Source organism: Nerophis ophidion, unplaced genomic scaffold (assembly GCF_033978795.1).
Source record: "Nerophis ophidion isolate RoL-2023_Sa unplaced genomic scaffold, RoL_Noph_v1.0 HiC_scaffold_34, whole genome shotgun sequence".
Lineage (NCBI taxonomy): Eukaryota > Metazoa > Chordata > Actinopteri > Syngnathiformes > Syngnathidae > Nerophis > Nerophis ophidion.
In genome coordinates this window covers 345,286-368,283 of record NW_026906956.1, presented here as the reverse complement: position 1 = coordinate 368,283, position 22,998 = coordinate 345,286, and the positions used below count along the sequence as shown (strand labels likewise).

Sequence of the window (22,998 nt, the reverse complement as noted above, 5' to 3'; positions counted from 1 at the left end):
TTTCTTCAAAAGTTATCTCCTCTGAGCGCGTTTGTCGTTTCGGCTTCAAACTCGCTCAGGAGAGAGTTTGGACCCTTCTGATTAAAAGTATAGATCAAAGTTGTGATAAGTTTTCAGGTTTTGATTTTACGCGCCTTCAAAGAACCCCTGCGCAAATTTTCCTAAAAAATTTACTTTTTTCCTCTTTGAGCTGTAATTTGACCCCCTTAAAATGCTTCAAAACTCACCAAACTTGGCACACACATCAGGACTGGCAACAATTGCGAGCTAATGAAAAAACCAAACCCCAAAACTCAAAATTGTGCTCTAGCGCCCCCTATGAATACAACACAGACAATACCCTAATTTGACCCCCTTAACATGCTTCAAAACTCACCAAATTTGACACACACATCGGTATGGAGCGGCAGACCAACATATTAGGTAACCAAACCCCAAAAATGAAAATTGCGCGCTAGCGCCCCCTAGGAAGATACAAAAAACAGACTGCTTGTAACTTCCGTTAGGAATGTCGTAGAGACATGAAACAAAAACCTCTGTGTAGGTCTGACTTAGACCTACATTTTGATAATTGGCATCTTTCAGTTAAAATCAACAGGAAGTTGCCAATTACCCCTTCAAAATAAAAGTTTTGTAAAAAGCCGTCACCTTTTTCCAGACAAAACTGCTTGTAACTTCTGTTAGGAATGTCGTAGAGTGATGAAACAAAAACTTCTATGTAGGTCTGACTAAGATCGGGACTCGGGACACGGCGGCGGCGGCGGCGGCGGACCCGACCAACGCTGCTTGCAGCTTTAATTAGGGTCCGCCCTGCAATGGCAAAGGACATCCATGTCCTTTGCCATGCAAGGACCCTATTGAATCTGCTGCGTTTTATTATTATTATTATTGTTTATTCCGCACCTTCTCACCCTAATTTGACCCCCTTAACATGCTTCAAAACTCACCAAAGTTGACACACACGTCGGTCTACTGGGACAGCCCAACATATTAAGCAACCATACCCCAAAAATGAAAATTGCGCACTAGCGCCCCCTAGGAAAAAAAAAAAAACAGACTGCTTGTAACTTCCGTCAGGAATGTCGTAGAGACATGAAACAAAAACCTCTGTGTAGGTCTGACTTAGACCTACATTTCCAATAAAAAATGTCTATACCCAAAATCAACAGAAATTTAGCAAAAACTCATTCAAAGCAACATTTTCGCAAAAAAATGCTATTTTTGCCTCTTTGAGCTGCAATTTGACCCCCTTAGAATGCTTCAAAACTCACCAAACTTGGCAGACACACCAGGACTGGCAGAAATTGCGATCTAATGAAAAAAAAAATTAATAAAACTCAAAATTGCGCTCTAGAGCAATTTTTGAATAAAACACAGACAAAACTGCTTTCAGGAGGAAAACACAGACAAAACTGCTTGTAACTTCCGGTAGGAATGCCGGAAAGACATGAAACAAAAACCACAATGTAGGTCTCACTTAGACCTACATTTTAATAATTGACAGCCTGCAGAAAAAATCAACAGGAAGTTGTCAATTACCCCTTCAAAATAAAAGTTTTGTGAAAATCCGTCACCTTTCTTCAAAAGTTATCTCCTCTGAGCGCGTTTGTCGTTTCGGCTTCAAACTCGCACAGGAGAGAGTTTGAACCCTTCTGATTAAAAGTATAGATCAAAATTTTGATAAGTTTTAAGGGTTTGATTTTACGCGCCTTCAAAGATCCGCTGCGCAAATTTTCCTAAAAAAGATAATTTTTACCTCTTTGAGCTGTAATTTGACCCCCTTAAAATGCTTCAAAACTCACCAAACTTGGCACACACATCAGGACTGGCAACAATTGCGAGCTGATAAAAAAACCAAACCCCAAAACTCAAAATTGTGCTCTAGCGCCCCCTAGGAATACAACACAGACAAACTGCTCTTAGGAAGAAAACAAAGACAAAACTGCTTGTAACTTCCGGTAGGAATGTCAAAGAGACATGAAACAAAAACCACTATGTAGGTCTGACTTAGACCTACATTTGAATAATTAACATACTTTGGCCAAAATCAACAGGAAGCTTGATATTTTCACTTCAATACAACAACTGCATTACTTTCACAATGCATTAAATAGTGTCACCAAGGCTTCTCCTGCCGTGGGGCTCGGGGACAGCAACCCAAGGCGCGCTCGCACCTTCGCACCCTAATTTGACCCCCTTAACATGCTTCAAAACTCACCAAATTTGGCACACACATCGGTATGGAGCGGCAGACCAACTTATTAAGCAACCAAACCCCAAAAATGCGAATTGCGCGCTAGCGCCCCCTAGGAAGAGACAAAAAACAGACTGCGTGTAACTTCCGTTAGGAATGTCGTAGAGACATGAAACAAAAACCTCTATGTAGGTCTGACTTAGACCTACATTTCCAATGAAATACTTCTGTACCGAAAATCAACAGGAAGTTGGCAAAAACCCCTTCAAAACTAAATTTTTGCAAAAAATGCCTTTTTTGCCTCTTTGAACTGATATTTGACCCCCTTAAAATGCTTCAAAGTGCAAGTTAAAGCTATACTATGCCAAGCGAAAGCCATTTATCAACAACATCCAGAAACGCCAATCTGTAATTTGACCCCCTTAACATGCTTCAAAACTCACCAAATTTGACACACACGTCGGTATGGAGCGGCAGACCAACTTATTGAGCAACCAAACCCCAAAAATGAAAATTGCCCGCTAGCGCCCCCTAGGAAGAGACAAAAAACAGACTGCTTGTAACTTCCCTTAGGAATGTCGTAGAGACATGAAACAAAAACCTCTGTGTAGGTCTAACTTAGACCTACATTTCCAATAAACACTTCTGTACCTAAAATCAACAGGAAGTTGGCAAAAACCCCTTCAAAACAAAATTTTCGCAAAATATGACTTTTTTGCCTCTTTGAACTGAAATTTGACCCCCTTAAAATGCTTCAAAGTGCAAGTTATGCAAGTTAGAGCTATACAATGCCAAGCGAAAGCATTTTATCAACAACATCCAGAAACGCAAATCTATAATTTGACCCCCTTAACATGCTTCAAAACTCACCAAATTTTACACACACATCAGGACTGGTGAAAATTGCCATCCAATAAAAAAACCAAACCCCAAAAATGAAAATTGTGCTCTAGCGCCCCCTAGGAAAATAAAATGATTAAACTGCTTGTAAATTCTATTAGGAATGTCGTAGAGTGATGAAACAAAAACTTCTATGGAGGTCTGACTAAGATCGGGACTCGGGACACGGCGGCGGCGGCGGCCAACGGCGGACCCGACCAACGCTGCTTGCAGCTTTAATTATTATTATTATTCCGCAGCTTCGAACCCTAATTTGACCCACTGACCATGCTCCAAAACTCACCAAATTTCAAACACACATCGGTAAGGCTTGGCAAAAACACATATTAAGCAACCAAACCCCAAAATACAAAATTGCGCGCTAGCGCCCCCTATGAAAAAAAAAAAACATACTGATTGTAACTTCCGTTAGGAATGTCGTAGAGACATGAAACGAAAACCTCTATGTAAATCTGACTTAGACCTACATTTCATAATAGTATGTTCTGGGGCAAAAATCAACAGAAATATTGCAAAAACCCATTCAAAGCAAAATTTTCGCAAAAAAATGCTATTTTTGCCTCTTTGAGCTGTAATTTCACCCCCTTAAAATGCTTCAAAACTCACCAAACTTGGCAGACACATCAGGACTTGCAGAAATTGCAATCTAATGAAAAAAAAAAAAAAAAAACTCAAAATTGCGCTCTAGCGCAATTTTTCAATAAAACACAGAAAAAACTGCTTCCAGGAAGAAACCACGGACAAAACTGCTTGTAACTTCCGGTAGGAATGCCGGAAAGACATGAAACAAAAACTTCTATGTAGGTCTCGATTAGACCTACATTTTAATAATTGACAGCTAGCAGAAAAAATAAACAGGAAGTTGGCAATTACCCCTTCAAAATAAAAGTTTTGTAAAAACCCGTCACCTTTTTCAAATCGACACTTCTCCCAGTGCGTTTGTCGTTTCGGCTTCAAACTCGCACAGGAGAGAGTTTGAACCCTTCTGATTAAAAGTATAGATCAAAGTTTTGATAAGTTTTCAGGTTTTGATTTTACGCGCCTTCAAAGAACCCCTGCGCAAATTTGCCTAAAAAATTTCATTTTTGCCTCTTTGAGCTGTAATTTGACCCCCTTAAAATGCTTCAAAACTCACCAAACTTGGCACACACATCAGGACTGGCAACAATTGCGAGTTAATGAAAAAACCAAACCCAAAAACTCAAAATTGTGCTCTAGCGCCCCCTAGGAATACAACACAGACAATACCCTAATTTGACCCCCTTAACATGCTTCAAAACTCACCAAATTTGACACACACATCGGTATGGAGCGGCAGACCAACTTATTAGGTAACCAAACCCCAAAAATTAAAATTGCGCGCTAGCGCCACCTAGGAAGAGACAAAAAACAGACTGCTTGTAACTTCCGTTGGGAATGTCGTAGAGACATGGAACAAAAACCTCTATGTAGATCAGACTTAGACCTACATTTCCAATGAAGCACTTCTATAGCAAAAATCAACAGGAAGTTGGCAAAAACCCCTTCACAACAAAATTTTCGCAAAAAAGTCAATTTCTGCCTCTTTGAACTGAAGTTTGACCCCCTTAAAATGCTTCAAAACTCACCAAACTTGCCACACACATCAGGACTGGCAAACATTGCGATCTAGTGAAAAAAACAAACCTTTAAACTCAAAATTGCGCTCTATTGCAATTTTTGAATAAAACACAGAAAAAACTGCTCCTAGGAAGAGGAAACAGATCAAACTGCTTGTAACTTCTGGTAGGAATGTCGGACAGACATGAAACAAAAACCTCAATGTAGGTCTCACTTGGACCTACATTTTGATAATTGGCATCTTTCAGTTAAAATCAACAGGAAGTTGGCAATTACCCCTTCAAAATAAAAGTTTTGTAAAAAGCCGTCACCTTTTTCCAGACAAAACTGCTTGTAACTTCCGTTAGGAATGTCGTAGGGACATGAAACAAAAACCTCTATGTAGGTCTGACTTGGATCTACATTTCCATTAAACACTTCTATACCTAAAATCAACAGGAAGTTGACAAAAACCCCTTCAAAACAAAATATTTGCAAAAAATGCCTTTTTTGCCTCTTTGAACTGATATTTGACCCCCTTAAAATGCTTCAAAGTGCCAGTTAAAGCTATACTATGCCAAGCGAAAGTCATGTATCAACAACATCCAGAAACACCAATCTGTAATTTGACCCCCTTAACATGCTTCAAAACTCACCAAATTTTACACACACATCAGGACTGGTGAAAATTGCCATCCAATAAAAAAACAAACCCCAAAAATGAAAATTGTGCTCTAGCTCCCCCTAGGTAAAATAACTGACAAAACTGCTTGTAAATTCTGTTAGGAATGTCATAGAGTGATGAAACAAAAACTTCTATGGAGGTCTGATTAAGATCGGGACTCGGGACACGGCGGCGGCGGCCAACGGCGGACCCGACCAACGCTGCTTGCAGCTTTAATTATTATTATTCTTCCGCAACTTTGAACCCTAATTTGACCCACTGACCATGCTCCAAAACTCACCAAATTTGGCACACACATCGGTAAGGCTTGGCAAAAACACTTTTTAAGCAACCAAACCCCAAAAATGAAAAATGCGCGCTAGCGCCCCCTACGAAAAAAAAAAACCAGACTGCTTGTAACTTCCGTTAGGAATGTCGTAAAGACATGGAACAAAAACCTCTATGTAGGTCTGAGTTAGACCTAGATTCCCCATTAGAAATGCCTATACCTAAAATCAACAGAAATTTGGCAAAAACCCATTCAAAGCAAAATTGTCGCAAAAAAATGCTATTTTTGCCCCTTTGAGCTGTAATTTGACCCCCTTAACATGCTTCAAAACTCACCAAACTTGGAAGACACATCAGGACTGGCAGAAATTGCAATCTAATGAAAAAAAAAAAAAAAAAAACTCAAAATTGCGCTTTAGCGCAATTTTTCAATAAAACACAGAAAAAACTGCTTCCAGGAAGAAAACACAGACAAAACTGCTTGTAACTTCGGGTAGGAATGCCGGAAAGACATGAAACAAAAACTTCTATGTAGGTCTCACTTAGACCTACATTTTAATAATTGACAGCTAGCAGAAAAAATCAACAGGAAGTTGGAAATTACCCCTTCAAAATAAAAGTTTTGTGAAAACCCGTCACCTTTCTTCAAAAGTTATCTCCTCTGAGCGCGTTTGTCGTTTCGGCTTCAAACTCGCTCAGGAGAGAGTTTGGACCCTTCTGATTAAAAGTATAGATCAAAGTTTTGATAAGTTTTAAGGTTTTGATTTTACGCGCCTTCAAAGACGCCCTGCGCAAATTTTCCAAAAAAATATCATTTTTGCCTCTTTGAGCTGTAATTTGACCCCCTTAAAATGCTTCAAAACTCACCAAACTTGGCACACACATCAGGACTGGCAACAATTGCGAGTTGATGAAAAAACCAAACCCCAAAACTCAAAATTGTGCTCTAGCGCCCCCTAGGAATACAACGCAGACAATACCCTAATTTGACCCCCTTAACATGCTTCAAAACTCACCAAAGTTGACACACACATTGGTATGGAGCGGCAGACCAACTTATTAGGTAACCAAACCCCAAAAATGAAAATTGCGTGCTAGCGCCCCCTAGGAAGAGACAAAAAACAGACTGCTTGTAACTTCCGTTGGGAATGTCGTAGAGACATGAAACAAAAACCTCTATGTAGGTCTGACTTATACCTACATTTCCAACAAAACACTTCTATAGCAAAAATTAACAGGAAGTTGGCATAAACCCCTTCAAAACAAAATTTTTGCAAAAAAGTCAATTTTTGCCTCTTTGAACTGAAATTTGACCCCCTTAAAATGCTTCAAAACTCACCAAACTTGGCACACACATCAGGACTGGCAAAAATTTCGATGTAGTGAAAAAAACAAACCTTAAAACTCAAAATTGCACTCTATTGCAATTTTTGAATAAAACACAGAAAACTGCTCCTAGGAAGAGGAAACAGATCAAACTGCTTGTAACTTCTGGTAGGAATGTCGGACAGACATGAAACAAAAACCTCAATGTAGGTCTCACTTAGACCTACATTTTGATAGGTGGCATCTTTCAGTTGAAATCAACAGGAAGTTGGCAATTACCCCTTCAAAATAAAAGTTTTGTAAAAAGCTGTCACCTTTTTCCAGACAAAACTGCTTGTAACTTCTGTTAGGAATGTCGTACAGACATGAAACAAAGACCTCTATGTTGGTCTGACTAAGATCGGGACCCGGGACACGGCGGCGGCGGCCAACGGCGGACCCGACCAACGCTGCTTGCAGCTTTAATTATTATTATTATTCCGCCGCCTCTTTGAACCTTAATTTGACCCACTGACCATGCCTCAAAACTCACCAAATTTCACACACTCATCGGAACTGGCGAAAATTGCCATCTAATAAAAAAACCAAACCCCAAAAATGAAAAATGCGCGCTAGCGCCCCCTACGAAAAAAAAAAAACAGACTGCTTGCAACTTCCATTAGGAATGTCGTAAAGACATGGAACGAAAACCTCTATGTAGGTCTGACTTAGACCTAGATTCCCCATCAGAAATGCCTATACCCAAAATCAACAGAAATTTTCCAAAAACTCATTCAAAGCAAAATTTTCGCAAAAAATGCTATTTTTGCCTCTTTGAGCTGCAATTTGACCCCCTTAAAATGCTTCAAAACTCACCAAACTTGGCACACACATCAGGACTGGCAGAAATTGCGATCTAATGAAAAAAAAAAATAATAAAACTCAAAATTGCGCTCTAGCGCAATTTTTCAATAAAACACAGAAAAAACTGCTTCCAGGAAGAAAACACAGACAAAACTGCTTGTAACTTCCGGTAGGAATGCCGGAAAGACATGAAACAAAAACTTCTAGGTAGGTCTGACTTAGACCTACATTTCGATAATTGACATCCTTCGGCAAAAATCAACAGGAAGTTAAAAATTGCCCCTTCAAAATAAAAGTTTTGTGAAAACCCGTCACCTTTCTTCAAAAGTTATCTCCTCTGAGCCCGTTTGTCGTTTCGGCTTCAAACTCGCACAGGAGAGAGTTTGGACACTTCTGATTAAAAGTATAGATCAAAGTTTTGATTACTGCTCCGGTTTGGATTTTACGCGCCTTCAAAAAACCCCTGCGCAACTTTTCCTAAAAAATGACGTTTTTGCCTCTTTGAGCTGTAATTTGACCCACTTAAAATGCTTCAAAGTGCTAGTTAAAGCTCTGTTATGCAGACCGAAAGCCATTTATCAACAACATCCAGAATCGCCGATCTGTAATTTCACCCCCTTAACATGCTTCAAAACTCACCAAATTTTACACACATATCAGGACTGGCAAAAACTGCCATCTAATAAAAAACCAAACCCCAAAAATCTAAATTGCGCTTAGCGCCCCCTAGGAAAAAACCCAGACAAAACTGCATGTAACTTCTGTTAGAAATGTCGTAGAGACATGAAATAAAAACCTCTATGACCCGGGACACGGCGGCGGCGGCCAACGGCGGACCCGACCAACGCTGCTTGCAGCTTTAATTATTATTATTCCGCAGCTTTGAACCCTAATTTGACCCACTGACCATGCTCCAAAACTCACCAAATTTGGCACACACATCGGTAAGGCTTGGCAAAAACACATATTAAGCACCCAAACCCCAAAAATGAAAAATGCGCGCTAGCGCCCCCTACGAAAAAAAAAAAACAGACTGCTTGTAACTTCCGTTAGGAATGTCGTAAAGACATGGAACAAAAACCTCTATGTAGGTCTGACTCAGACCTAAATTCCCCATCAGAAACTCCTATACCTAAAATCAACAGAAATTTTGCAAAACCCTTTCAAAGCAAAATTTTCGCCAAAAAACGCTATTTTTGCCTCTTTGAGCTGCAATTTGACCCCCTTAAAATGCTTCAAAACTCACCAAACTTGGAACACACATCAGGACTGGCAGAAATTGTGATCTAATGAAAAAAAAAAAAAAAAAATCTCAAAATTGTGCTCTAGCGCAATTTTTCAATAAAACACAGAAAAAACTGCTTCCAGGAAGAAACCACAGACAAAACTGCTTGTAACTTCGGGTAGGAATGTCGGAAAGACATGAAACAAAAACTTCTATGTAGGTCTCATTAAGACCTACATTTTAGTAATTGACAGCTAGCAGAAATAATCAACAGGAAGTTGGCAATTACCCCTTCAAAATAAAAGTTTTGTGAAAACCCGTCACCTTTCTTCAAAAGTTATCTCCTCTGAGCGCGTTTGTCGTTTCGGCTTCAAACTCGCTCAGGAGAGAGTTTGGACCCTTCTGATTAAAAGTATAGATCAGAGTTGTGATAAGTTTTAAGGTTTTGATTTTTCGCGCCTTCAAAGACGCCCTGCGCAAAGTTTCCAAAAAAATGTCATTTTTGCCTATTTGAGCTGTAATTTGACCCCCTTAAAATGCTTCAAAACTCACCAAACTTGGCACACACATCAGGACTGGCAACCATTGCGAGCTGATGAAAAAACCAAACTCCAAAACTCAAAATTGTGCTCTAGCGCCCCCTAGGTATACAACACAGACAAACTGCTCCTAGGAAGAAAACAAAGACAAAACTGCTTGTAACTTCCGGTAGGAATGTCGTAGAGACATGAAACAAAAACCACTATGTAGGTCTGACTTAGACCTACATTTGAATAATTAACATACTTTGGCAAAAATCAACAGGGAGCTTGATATTTTCACTTCAATACAACAACTGCATTACTTTCACAATGCATTAAATAGTGGGACGAAGGCGTCTTAAGCCCTGGGGCTCGGGGACAGCAACCCAAGGCGCGCTCGCACCTTCGCACCCTAATTTGACCCCCTTAACTTGCTTCAAAACTCACCAAAATTGACACACACATCGGTATGGAGCGGCAGACCAACTTATTAAGCAACCAAACTCCAAAAATGAAAATTGCGCGCTAGCGCCCCCTAGGAAGAGACAAAAAACAGACTGCTTGTAACTTCCGTTAGGAATGTCGTAGAGACATGAAACAAAAACTTCTGTGTAGGTCTGTAGACCTACATTTTGATAGGTGGCATCTTTCAGTTAAAATCAACAGGAAGTTGGCAATTACCCCTTCAAAATAAAAGTTTTGTAAAAAGCCGTCACCTTTTTCCAGACAAAACTGCTTGTAACTTCTGTTAGGAATGTCGTAGAGACATGAAACAAAGACCTCTATGTTGGTCTGACTAAGATCGGGACTCGGGACACGGCGGCGGCGGCGGCGGCCAACGGCGGACCCGACCAACGCTGCTTGCAGCTTTAATTATTAGGGTCCGCCCTGCCAGCAAAGGACTCCATGTCCTTTGCCATGGCAAGGACCCTATTGAATCTGTAGCGTTTTATTATTAGGGTCCGCACTGCCAGCAAAGGACTCTGTCCTTTGCCATGGCAAGGACCCTATTGAATCTGCTTTGTTTTATTATTAGGGTCCGCCCTGCAATGGCAAAGGACATCCATGTCCTTTGCCATGCAAGGACCCTATTGAATCTGCTGCGTTTTATTATTAGGGTCCGCCCTGCAATGGCAAAGGACATCCATGTCCTTTGCCATGCAAGGACCCTATTGAATCTGTAACGTTTCTTATTATTAGGGTCCGCCCTGCAATGGCAAAGGACATCCATGTCCTTTGCCATGCAAGGACCCTATTGAATCTGTAACGTTTTCTTATTAGGGTCCGCCCTGCCAGCAAAGGACATCCATGTCCTTTGCTAAGGCAAGGACCCTATTGAAACTGTAACGTTTATTATTATTAGGGTCCGCCCTGCCAGCAAAGGACATCCATGTCCTTTGCTAAGGCAAGGACCCTATTGAAACTGTAACGTTTATTATTATTAGGGTCCGCCCTGCCAGCAAAGGACTCCATGTCCTTTGCTAAGGCAAGGACCCTATTGAATCTGTAGCGTTTTATTATTCTTATTAGGGTCCGCCCTGCAATGGCAAAGGACATCCATGTCCTTTGCCATGCAAGGACCCTATTGAATCTGTAACGTTTTCTTATTAGGGTCCGCCCTGCAATGGCAAAGGACATCCATGTCCTTTGCCATGCAAGGACCCTATTGAATCTGCTGCGTTTTATTAGGGTCCGCCCTGCAATGGCAAAGGACATCCATGTCCTTTGCCATGCAAGGACCCTATTGAATCTGTAGCGTTTTATTAGGGTCCGCCCTGCAATGGCAAAGGACATCCATGTCCTTTGCCATGCAAGGACCCTATTGAATCTGCTGCGTTTTATTATTATTCTTTATTATTCCGCCGCCGTTTCCAGCTGAAATTTGACCCACTTAACATGCTTCAAAACTCACCATATTTGACACACACATCAGGATCTGCGAAAATTGCCATCTAATAAAAAAACCGAGCACTAAAAATCAAAATTGCGCGCTAGCGCCCCCTAGGAAGAAACAAAAAACGGACTGCTTGTAACTTCCATTAGGAATGTCGTAGAGACTTGAAACAAAAACCTATATGAAGGTCTGACTTTGATGAACATTTCCAATAAAAATGTTCTATACCTAAAATCAACAGGAAGTTGGCAAAAACGCCTTCAAAGCAAAATTTTCGCAAAAAATGCTATTTTTGCCTCTTTGAGCTGTAATTTGACCCCCTTAAAATGCTTCAAAACTCACCAAACTTGGCACACACCTCAGGACTGGCAGAAATTGCGATCTAATGAAAATAAAAAATAATAAAACTCAAAATTGCGCTCTAGCGCAATTTTTGAATAAAACACAGAAAAAACTGCTCCTAGGAAGAGAAAACAGACAAAACTGCTTGTAACTTCCAGTAGGAATGTCGGACAGACATGAAACAAAAACTTCTAGGTAGGTCTGACTTAGACCTACATTTCGATAATTTACATCCTTCGGCAAAAATCAACAGGAAGTTAAAAATTGCCCCTTCAAAATAAAAGTTTTGTGAAAACCCGTCACCTTTTTCAAATCGACACTTCTCCCAGTGCGTTTGTCGTTTCGGCTTCAAACTCGCACAGGAGAGAGTTTGGACACTTCTGATTAAAAGTATAGATCAAAGTTTTGATTACTGCTCCGGTTTGGATTTTACGCGCCTTCAAAAAACCCCTGCGCAACTTTTCCTAAAAAATGACGTTTTTGACTCTTTGAGCTGTAATTTCACCCACTTAAAATGCTTCAAAGTGCTAGTTAAAGCTCTGTTATGCAGACCGAAAGCCATTTATCAACAACATCCAGAATCGCCAATCTGTAATTTCACCCCCTTAACATGCTTCAAAACTCACCAAATTTTACACACATATCAGGACTGGCAAAAACTGCCATCTAATAAAAAACCAAACCCCAAAAATCTAAATTGCGCTTAGCGCCCCCTAGGAAAAAACCCAGACAAAACTGCTTGTAACTTCCGTTAGGAATGTCGTAGAGACATGAAACAAAAACCTCTGTGTAGGTCTGACTTAGACCTACATTTCCAATAAAAAACGTCTATTCCCAAAATCAACAGAAATTTTGCAAAAACTCATTCAAAGCAAAATTTTCGCCAAAAAATGCTATTTTTGCCTCTTTGAGCTGCAATTTGACCCCCTTAAAATGCTTCAAAGTGCAAGTTAAAGCTATACAATGCCAGGCGAAAGCCATTTATCAACAACATCCAGAAACGCAAATCTGTAATTTGACCCCCTTAACATGCTTCAAAACTCACCAAATTTTACACACACATCAGGAATGGTGAAAATTGCCATCCAATAAAAAAACCAAACCACAAATATGACAATTGTGCTCTAGCGCCCCCTAGGAAAATAAACTGATAAAACTGCTTGTAAATTCTGTTAGGAATGTCGTAGAGTGATGAAACAAAAACTTCTATGTAGGTCTGACTAAGATCGAGACTCGGGACACGGCGGCGGCGGCGGCGGCCAACGGCGGACCCGACCAACGCTGCTTGCAGCTTTAATTATTATTATTATTCCGCAGCTTCGAACCCTAATTTGACCCACTGACCATGCTCCAAAACTCACCAAATTTGGCACACACATCGGTAAGGCTTGGCAAAAACACATATTAAGCAACCAAACCCCAAAATAAAAAATTGCGCGCTAGCGCCCCCTATGAAAAAAAAAAAACATACTGATTGTAACTTCCGTTAGGAATGTCGTAGAGACATGAAACGAAAACCTCTATGTAAATCTGACTTAGACCTACATTTCATAATAGTATGTTCTGGGGCAAAAATCAACAGAAATATTGCAAAAACCCATTCAAAGCAAAATTTTCGCAAAAAAATGCTATTTTTGCCTCTTTGAGCTGTAATTTGACCCCCTTAAAATGCTTCAAAACTCACCAAACTTGGCAGACACATCAGGACTTGCAGAAATTGCAATCTAATGAAAAAAAAAAAAAATAAAACTCAAAATTGCGCTCTAGCGCAATTTTTCAATAAAACACAGAAAAAACTGCTTCCAGGAAGAAACCACGGACAAAACTGCTTGTAACTTCCGGTAGGAATGCCGGAAAGACATGAAACAAAAACTTCTATGTAGGTCTCACTTAGACCTACATTTTAATAATTGACAGCTAGCAGAAAAAATAAACAGGAAGTTGGCAATTACCCCTTCAAAATAAAAGTTTTGTAAAAACCCGTCACCTTTTTCAAATCGACACTTCTCCCAGTGCGTTTGTCGTTTCGGCTTCAAACTCGCACAGGAGAGAGTTTGAACCCTTCTGATTAAAAGTATAGATCAAAGTTTTGATAAGTTTTCAGGTTTTGATTTTACGCGCCTTCAAAGAACCCCTGCGCAAATTTGCCTAAAAAATTTCATTTTTGCCTCTTTGAGCTGTAATTTGACCCCCTTAAAATGCTTCAAAACTCACCAAACTTGGCACACACATCAGGACTGGCAACAATTGCGAGTTAATGAAAAAACCAAACCCAAAAACTCAAAATTGTGCTCTAGCGCCCCCTAGGAATACAACACAAACAATACCCTAATTTGACCCCCTTAACATGCTTCAAAACTCACCAAATTTGACACACACATCGGTATGGAGCGGCAGACCAACTTATTAGGTAACCAAACCCCAAAAATTAAAATTGCGCGCTAGCGCCCCCTAGGAAGAGACAAAAAACAGACTGCTTGTAACTTCCGTTGGGAATGTCGTAGAGACATGGAACAAAAATCTCTATGTAGGTCTGACTTAGACCTACATTTCCAATGAAGCACTTCTATAGCAAAAATCAACAGGAAGTTGGCAAAAACCCCTTCAAAACAAAATTTTCGCAAAAAAGTCAATTTCTGCCTCTTTGAACTGAAATTTGACCCCCTTAAAATGCTTCAAAACTCACCAAACTTGGCACACACATCAGGACTGGCAGAAATTGCGATCTAGTGAAGAAACCAAACCTTAAAACTCAAAATTGCGCTCTATTGCAATTTTTGAATAAAACACAGAAAAAACTGCTCCTAGGAAGAGGAAACAGATCACACTGCTTGTAACTTCTGGTAGGAATGTCGGACAGACATGAAACAAAAACCTCAATGTAGGTCTCATTCGGACCTACATTTTGATAATCGGCATCTTTCAGTTAAAATCAACAGGAAGTTGGCAATTACCCCTTCAAAATAAAAGTTTTGTAAAAAGCCGTCACTTTTTTCCAGACAAAACTGCTTGTAACTTCCGTTAGGAATGTCGTAGGGACATGAAACAAAAACCTCTATGTAGGTCTGACTTAGACCTACATTTCCATTAAACACTTCTATACCTAAAATCAACAGGAAGTTGACAAAAACCCCTTCAAAACAAAATATTTGCAAAAAATGCCTTTTTTGCCTCTTTGAACTGATATTTGACCCCCTTAAAATGCTTCAAAGTGCCAGTTAAAGCTATACTATGCCAAGCGAAAGCCATTTATCAACAACATCCAGAAACACCAATCTGTAATTTGACCCCCTTAACTAGCTTCAAAACTCACCAAATTTTACACACACATCAGGACTGGTGAAAATTGCCATCCAATAAAAAAACAAACCCCAAAAATGAAAATTGTGCTCTAGCTCCCCCTAGGAAAAATAACTGACAAAACTGCTTGTAAATTCTGTTAGGAATGTCATAGAGTGATGAAACAAAAACTTCTATGGAGGTCTGATTAAGATCGGGACTCGGGACACGGCGGCGGCGGCGGCGGCCAACGGCGGACCCGACCAACGCTGCTTGCAGCTTTAATTATTATTATTATTATTATTATTATTCCGCAACTTTGAACCCTAATTTGACCCACTGACCATGCTCCAAAACTCACCAAATTTTAAACACACATCGGTAAGGCTTGGCAAAAACACATATTAAGCAACCAAACCCCAAAAATGAAAAATGCGCGCTAGCGCCCCCTACGAAAAAAAAAAAACAGACTGCTTGTAACTTCCGTTAGGAATGTCGTAAAGACATGGAACAAAAACCTCTATGTAGGTCTGACTTAGACCTAGATTCCCCATTAGAAATGCCTATACCTAAAATCAACAGAAATTTGGCAAAAACACATTCAAAGCAAAATTTTCGCTAAAAAATGCTATTTTTGCCCCTTTGAGCTGTAATTTGACCCCCTTAACATGCTTCAAAACTCACCAAACTTGGAAGACACATCAGGACTGGCAGAAATTGCAATCTAATGAAAAAAAAAAAAAAAAAAACTCAAAATTGCGCTTTAGCGCAATTTTTCAATAAAACACAGAAAAAACTGCTTCCAGGTAGAAAACACAGATAAAACTGCTTGTAACTTCGGGTAGGAATGCCGGAAAGACATGAAACAAAAACTTCTATGTAGGTCTCACTTAAACCTACATTTTAGTAATTGACAGCTAGCAGAAAAAATCAACAGGAAGTTGGCAATTACCCCTTCAAAATAAAAGTTTTGTGAAAACCCGTCACCTTTCTTCAAAAGTTATCTCCTCTGAGCGCGTTTGTCGTTTCGGCTTCAAACTCGCTCAGGAGAGAGTTTGGACCCTTCTGATTAAAAGTATAGATCAAAGTTTTGATAAGTTTTAAGGTTTTGATTTTACGCGCCTTCAAAGACGCCCTGCGCAAATTTTCCAAAAAAATATCATTTTTGCCTCTTTGAGCTGTAATTTGACCCCCTTAAAATGCTTCAAAACTCACCAAACTTGGCACACACATCAGGACTGGCAACAATTGCGAGTTGATGAAAAAACCAAACCCCAAAACTCAAAATTGTGCTCTAGCGCCCCCTAGGAATACAACGCAGACAATACCCTAATTTGACCCCCTTAACATGCTTCAAAACTCACCAAATTTGACACACACATTGGTATGGAGCGGCAGACCAACTTATTAGGTAACCAAACCCCAAAAATGAAAATTGCATGCTAGCGCCCCCTAGGAAGAGACAAAAAACAGACTGCTTGTAACTTCCGTTGGGAATGTCGTAGAGACATGAAACAAAAATCTCTATGTAGGTCTGACTTAGACCTACATTTCCAACAAAACACTTCTATAGCAAAAATTAACAGGATGTTGGAAAAAACCCCTTCAAAACAAAATTTTCGCAAAAAAGTCAATTTTTGCCTCTTTGAACTGAAATTTGACCCCCTTAAAATGCTTCAAAACTCACCAAACTTGGCACACACATCGGGACTGGCAAAAATTTCGATGTAGTGAAAAAAACAAACCTTAAAACTCAAAATTGCACTCTATTGCAATTTTTGAATAAAACACAGAAAACTGCTCCTAGGAAGAGGAAACAGATCAAACTGCTTGTAACTTCTGGTAGGAATGTCGGACAGACATGAAACAAAAACCTCAATGTAGGTCTCACTTAGACCTACATTTTGATAGGTGGCATCTTTCAGTTGAAATCAACAGGAAGTTGGCAATTACCCCTTCAAAATAAAAGTTTTGTAAAAAGCTGTCACCTTTTTCCAGACAAAACTGCTTGTAACTTCTGTTAGGAATGTCGTACAGACATGAAACAAAGACCTCTATGTTGGTCTGACTAAGATCGGGACTCGGGACACGGCGGCGGCGGCGGCGGCCAACGGCGGACCCGACCAACGCTGCTTGCAGCTTTAATTATTATTATTCTTTATTATTCCGCACCGTCGCGCCCCAATTTGACCCCCTCAACATGCTTCAAAACTCACCAAAGTTGACACACACGTCGGTCTACCGTGACACCACAACATATTAAGCAACCAAACCCCAAAAATGAAAATTGCACTCTAGCGCCCCCTAAAACGAAAAAAAAAACAGACTGCTTGTAACTTCCGTTAGGAATGTCGTAGAGACATGAAACAAAAACCTCTGTGTAGGTCTGACTGAGATCTACATTTCCAATAAAAAATGTCTATACCCAAAATCAACAGAAATGTTGAAAAAACTCATTAAAAGCAAAATTTTAGCAAAAAATGCTATTTTTGCCTCTTTGAGCTGCAATTTGACCCCCTTAAAATGCTTCAAAACTCTCCAAACTTGGCACACACATCAGGACTGGCAGAAATTGCAATCTAATGAAAAAAAAAAAAAAAAAAACTCAAAATTGCGCTCTAGCGCAATTTTTGAATAAAACACAGAAAAAACTGCTTCCGGGAAGAAAACATAGACAAAACTGCTTGTAACTTCCGGCAGGAATGTCGCAAAGACATGAAACAAAAACTTCTATGTAGGTCTTACTTAGACCTACATTTTAATAATTGACAGCTAGCAGAAAAAATCAACAGGAAGTTGGCAATTACCCCTTCAAAATAAAAGTTTTCGTGAAAACCCGTAACCTTTTTCAAATCGAAACTCCTCCCAGTGCGTTTGTCGTTTCGGCTTCAAACTCGCACAGGAGAGAGATTGAACCCTTTTAAAAAAAGTGGTCGACCAAAATTTTGATTACTGCTTCGGTTTGGATTTTACGCGCCTTCAAAGAACCCCTGCGCAAATTTTCCCAAAAAATATCCTTTTTACCTCTTTGAGCTGTAATTTGACCCCCTTAAAATGCTTCAAAACACACCAAACTTGGCACACACATCAGGACTGGCAACAATTGCGAGCTGATAAAAAAACCAAACCCCAAAACTCAAAATTGTGCTCTAGCGCCCCCTAGGATTACAACACAGACAAACTACTCCTAGGAAGAAAACAAAGACAAAACTGCTTGTAACTTCCGATAGGAATGTCGTAGAGACATGAAACAAAAACCACTATGTAGGTCTGACTTAGACCTACATTTGAATAATTAACATACTTTGGCAAAAATCAACAGGGAGCTTGATATTTTCACTTCAATACAACAACTGCATTACTTTCACAATGCATTAAATAGTGTCAACAAGGCTTCTCCTGCCGTGGGGCTCGGGGACAGCAACCCAAGGCGCGCTCGCACCTTCGCACCCTAATTTGACCCCCTTAACTTGCTTCAAAACTCACCAAAATTGACACTCACATCGGTATGGAGCGGCAGACCAACTTATTAAGCAACCAAAACCCAAAAATTAAAATTGCAAGCTAGCGCCCCCTAGGAAGAGACAAAAAACAGACTGCTTGTAACTTCCGTTAGGAATGTCGTAGAGACATGAAACAAAAACCTCTGTGTAGGTCTGACTTACACCTACATTTCCAATAAACACTTCTGTACCTAAAATCAACAGGAAGTTGGCAAAAACCCCTTCAAAACAAAATTTTCGCAAAATATGCCTTTTTTGCCTCTTTGAACTGAAATTTGACCCCCTTAAAATGCTTCAAAGTGCAAGTTAGAGCTATACTATGCCAAGCGAAAGCCATTTATCAACAACATCCAGAAACGCAAATCTATAATTTGACCCCCTTAACATGCTTCAAAACTCACCAAATTTTACACACACATCAGGACTGGTGAAAATTGCCATCCAATAAAAAAACCAAACTCCAAAAATGAAAATTGTGCTCTAGCGCCCCCTAGGAAAATAAACTGATAAAACTGCTTGTAAATTCTGTTAGGAATGTCGTAGACTGATGAAACAAAAACTTCTATGGAGGTCTGACTAAGATCGGGACTCGGGACACGGCGGCGGCGGCGGCAGCGGCGGCGGACCCGACCAACGCTGCTTGCAGCTTTAATTAGGGTCCGCCCTGCCAGCAAAGGACATCCATGTCCTTTGCCATGGCAAGGACCCTATTGAATCTGTAAGGTTTCTTATTATTATTATTATTATTAGGGTCCGCCCTGCAATGGCAAAGGACATCCATGTCCTTTGCCATGCAAGGACCCTATTGAATCTGTAACGTTTCTTATTATTAGGGTCCGCCCTGCAATGGCAAAGGACATCCATGTCCTTTGCCATGCAAGGACCCTATTGAATCTGCTGCGTTTTATTATTATTATTATTATTATTCTTCCGCAACTTCGAACCATAATTTGACCCACTGACCATGCTCCAAAACTCACCAAATTTGGCACACACATCGGTAAGGCTTGGCAAAAACACATATTAAGCAACCAAACCCCAAAAATGAAAAATGCTCGCTAGCGCCCCCTACGAAAAAAAAAAAACAGACTGCTTGTAACTTCCGTTAGGAATGTCGTAAAGACATGGAACAAAAACCTCTATGTAGGTCTGACTTAGGCCTAGATTCCCCATCAGAAACGCCTATACCTAAAATCAACAGAAATTTGGCAAAAACCCATTCAAAGCAAAATTTTCGCTAAAAAATGCTATTTTTGCCTCTTTGAGCTGCAATTTGACCCCCTTAACATGCTTCAAAACTCACCAAACTTGGAACACACATCAGGACTGGCAGAAATTGTGATCTAATGAAAAAAAAAAAAAAAAAATCTCAAAATTGTGCTCTAGCGCAATTTTTCAATAAAACACAGAAAAAACTGCTTCCAGGAAGAAACAACAGACAAAACTGCTTGTAACTTCGGGTAGGAATGCCGGAAAGACATGAAACAAAAACTTCTATGTAGGTCTCACTTAGACCTACATTTTAATAATTGACAGCTAGCAGAAAAAATAAACAGGAAGTTGGCAATTACCCCTTCAAAATAAAAGTTTTGTAAAAACCCGTCACCTTTTTCAAATCGACACTTCTCCCAGTGCGTTTGTCGTTTCGGCTTCAAACTCGCACAGGAGAGAGTTTGAACCCTTCTGATTAAAAGTATAGATCAAAGTTGTGATAAGTTTTCAGGTTTTGATTTTACGCGCCTTCAAAGAACCCCTGCGCAAATTTGCATAAAAAATTTCATTTTTGCCTCTTTGAGCTGTAATTTGAGCCCCTTAAAATGCTTCAAAACTCACCAAACTTGGCACACAAATCAGGACTGGCAACAATTGCGAGTTAATGAAAAAAACAAACCCAAAAACTCAAAATTGTGCTCTAGCGCCCCCTAGGAATACAACACAAACAATACCCTAATTTGACCCCCTTAACATGCTTCAAAACTCACCAAATTTGACACACACATCGGTATGGAGCGGCAGACCAACTTATTAGGTAACCAAACCCCAAAAATTAAAATTGCGCGCTAGCGCCCCCTAGGAAGAGACAAAAAACAGACTGCTTGTAACTTCCGTTGGGAATGTCGTAGAGACATGGAACAAAAACCTCTATGTAGATCAGACTTAGACCTACATTTCCAATGAAGCACTTCTATAGCAAAAATCAACAGGAAGTTGGCAAAAACCCCTTCAAAACAAAATTTTCGCAAAAAAGTCAATTTCTGCCTCTTTGAACTGAAATTTGACCCCCTTAAAATGCTTCAAAACTCACCAAACTTGGCACATACATCTGGACTGGCAGAAATTGTGATCTAGTGAAAAAAACAAACCTTTAAACTCAAAATTGCGCTCTATTGCAATTTTTGAATAAAACACAGAAAAAACTGCTCCTAGGAAGAGGAAACAGAGGCGCGCTCGCACCTTCGCACCCTAATTTGACCCCTTTAACATGCTTCAAAACTCACCAAATTTGGCACACACATCGGTATGGAGCGGCAGACCAACTTATTGAGCAACCAAACCCCAAAAATGAAAATTGCGTGCTAGCGCCCCCTAGGAAGAGACAAAAAACAGACTGCTTGTAACTTCCGTTAGGAATGTCGTAGAGACATGAACCAGACAAAACTGCTTGTAACTTCTGTTAAGAATGTCGTAGAGACATGAAACAAAGACCTCTATGTTGGTCTGACTAAGATCGGGACTCGGGACACGGCGGCGGCGGCGGCGGCCAACGGCGGACCCGACCAACGCTGCTTGCAGCTTTAATTAGGGTCCGCCCTGCAATGGCAAAGGACATCCATGTCCTTTGCCATGGCAAGGACCCTATTGAATCTGTAGCGTTTTATTATTATTATTGTTTATTCCGCTCCTTCGCACCCTAATTTGACCCCCTGAACATGCTTCAAAACTCACCAAATTTGACACACACGTTGGTACGGTGGGCCTTCCCAACTTATTAAGCAACCAAACCCCAAAAATAAAAATTGCGCGCTAGCGCCCCCTAGGAAGAAAAAAAAAACAGACAGCTTGTAACTTCCGCTAGCAATGTCGTAGAGACATGAAACAAAAACCTCTATGTAGGGCTGACTTAGACCTACATTTCATAATTGTACCTTCTGGGGCAAAAATCAACAAAAATTTTGCAAAAACCCATTCAAAGCAAATTTTTTGCAAAAAAATGCTATTTTTGCCTCTTTGAGCTGTAATTTGACCCCCTTAAAATGCTTCAAAACTCACCAAACTTGGCACACACATCTGGACTGGCAGAAATTGCGTTCTAATGAAAAAAAAAAAAAAAAAAATCAAAAAATGCGCTCTAGCGCAATTTTTTAATAAAACACAGAAAAAACTGCTCCGAGGAAGAATACACAAACAAAATTGCTTGTAACTTCCAGTAGGAATGCCGGAAAGACATGAAACAAAAACTTCTATGAAGGTCTCACTTAGACCTACATTTTAATAATTGACAGCCTGCAGAAAAAATCAACAGGAAGTTGTCAATTACCCCTTCAAAATAAAAGTTTTGTGAAAACCCGTCACCTTTCTTCAAAAGTTATCTCCTCTGAGCGCGTTTGTCGTTTCGGCTTCAAACTCGCACAGGAGAGAGTTTGAACCCTTCTGATTAAAAGTATAGATCAAAATTTTGATAAGTTTTAAGGTTTTGATTTTACGCGCCTTCAAAGATCCCCTGCGCAAATTTTCCTAAAAAAGATAATTTTTACCTCTTTGAGCTGTAATTTGACCCCCTTAAAATGCTTCAAAACTCACCAAACTTGGCACACACATCAGGACTGGCAACAATTGCGAGCTAGTGAAAAAACCAAACCCCAAAACTCAAAATTGTGCTCTAGCGCCCCCTAGGAATACAACACAGACAAACTACTCCTAGGAAGAAAACAAAGACAAAACTGCTTGTAACTTCCGGTAGGAATGTCAGAGAGACATGAAACAAAAACCACTATGTAGGTCTGACTTAGACCTACATTTGAATAATTAACATACTTTGGCCAAAATCAACAGGAAGCTTGATATTTTCACTTCAATACAACAACTGCATTACTTTCACAATGCATTAAATAGTGGCAGCAAAGCTTCTTCGACCATGGGGCTCGGGGACAGCAACCCAAGGCGCGCTCGCACGTTCGCACCCTAATTTGACCCCCTTAACATGCTTCAAAACTCACCAAATTTGACACACACATCGGTATGGAGCGGCAGACCAACTTATTAAGCAACCAAACCCCAAAAATGAAAATTGCGCGCTAGCGCCCCCTAGGAAGAGACAAAAAACAGACTGCGTGTAACTTCCGTTAGGAATGTCGTAGAGACATGAAACAAAAACCTCTATGTAGGTCTGACTTAGACCTACATTTCCAATGAAATACTTCTATACCGAAAATCAACAGGA

The 22,998-nt window shown here is 40.0% G+C and overlaps 1 protein-coding gene across 1 annotated transcript in view; it reads left to right on the top strand.

The window, feature by feature from the left end:
* LOC133546607 (oocyte zinc finger protein XlCOF8.4-like) overlaps nt 1-22,998 on the top strand; it is a 462,363-nt gene that overhangs the window by 190,849 nt on the left and 248,516 nt on the right. The gene's annotated exons all lie outside the window — the stretch shown is intronic.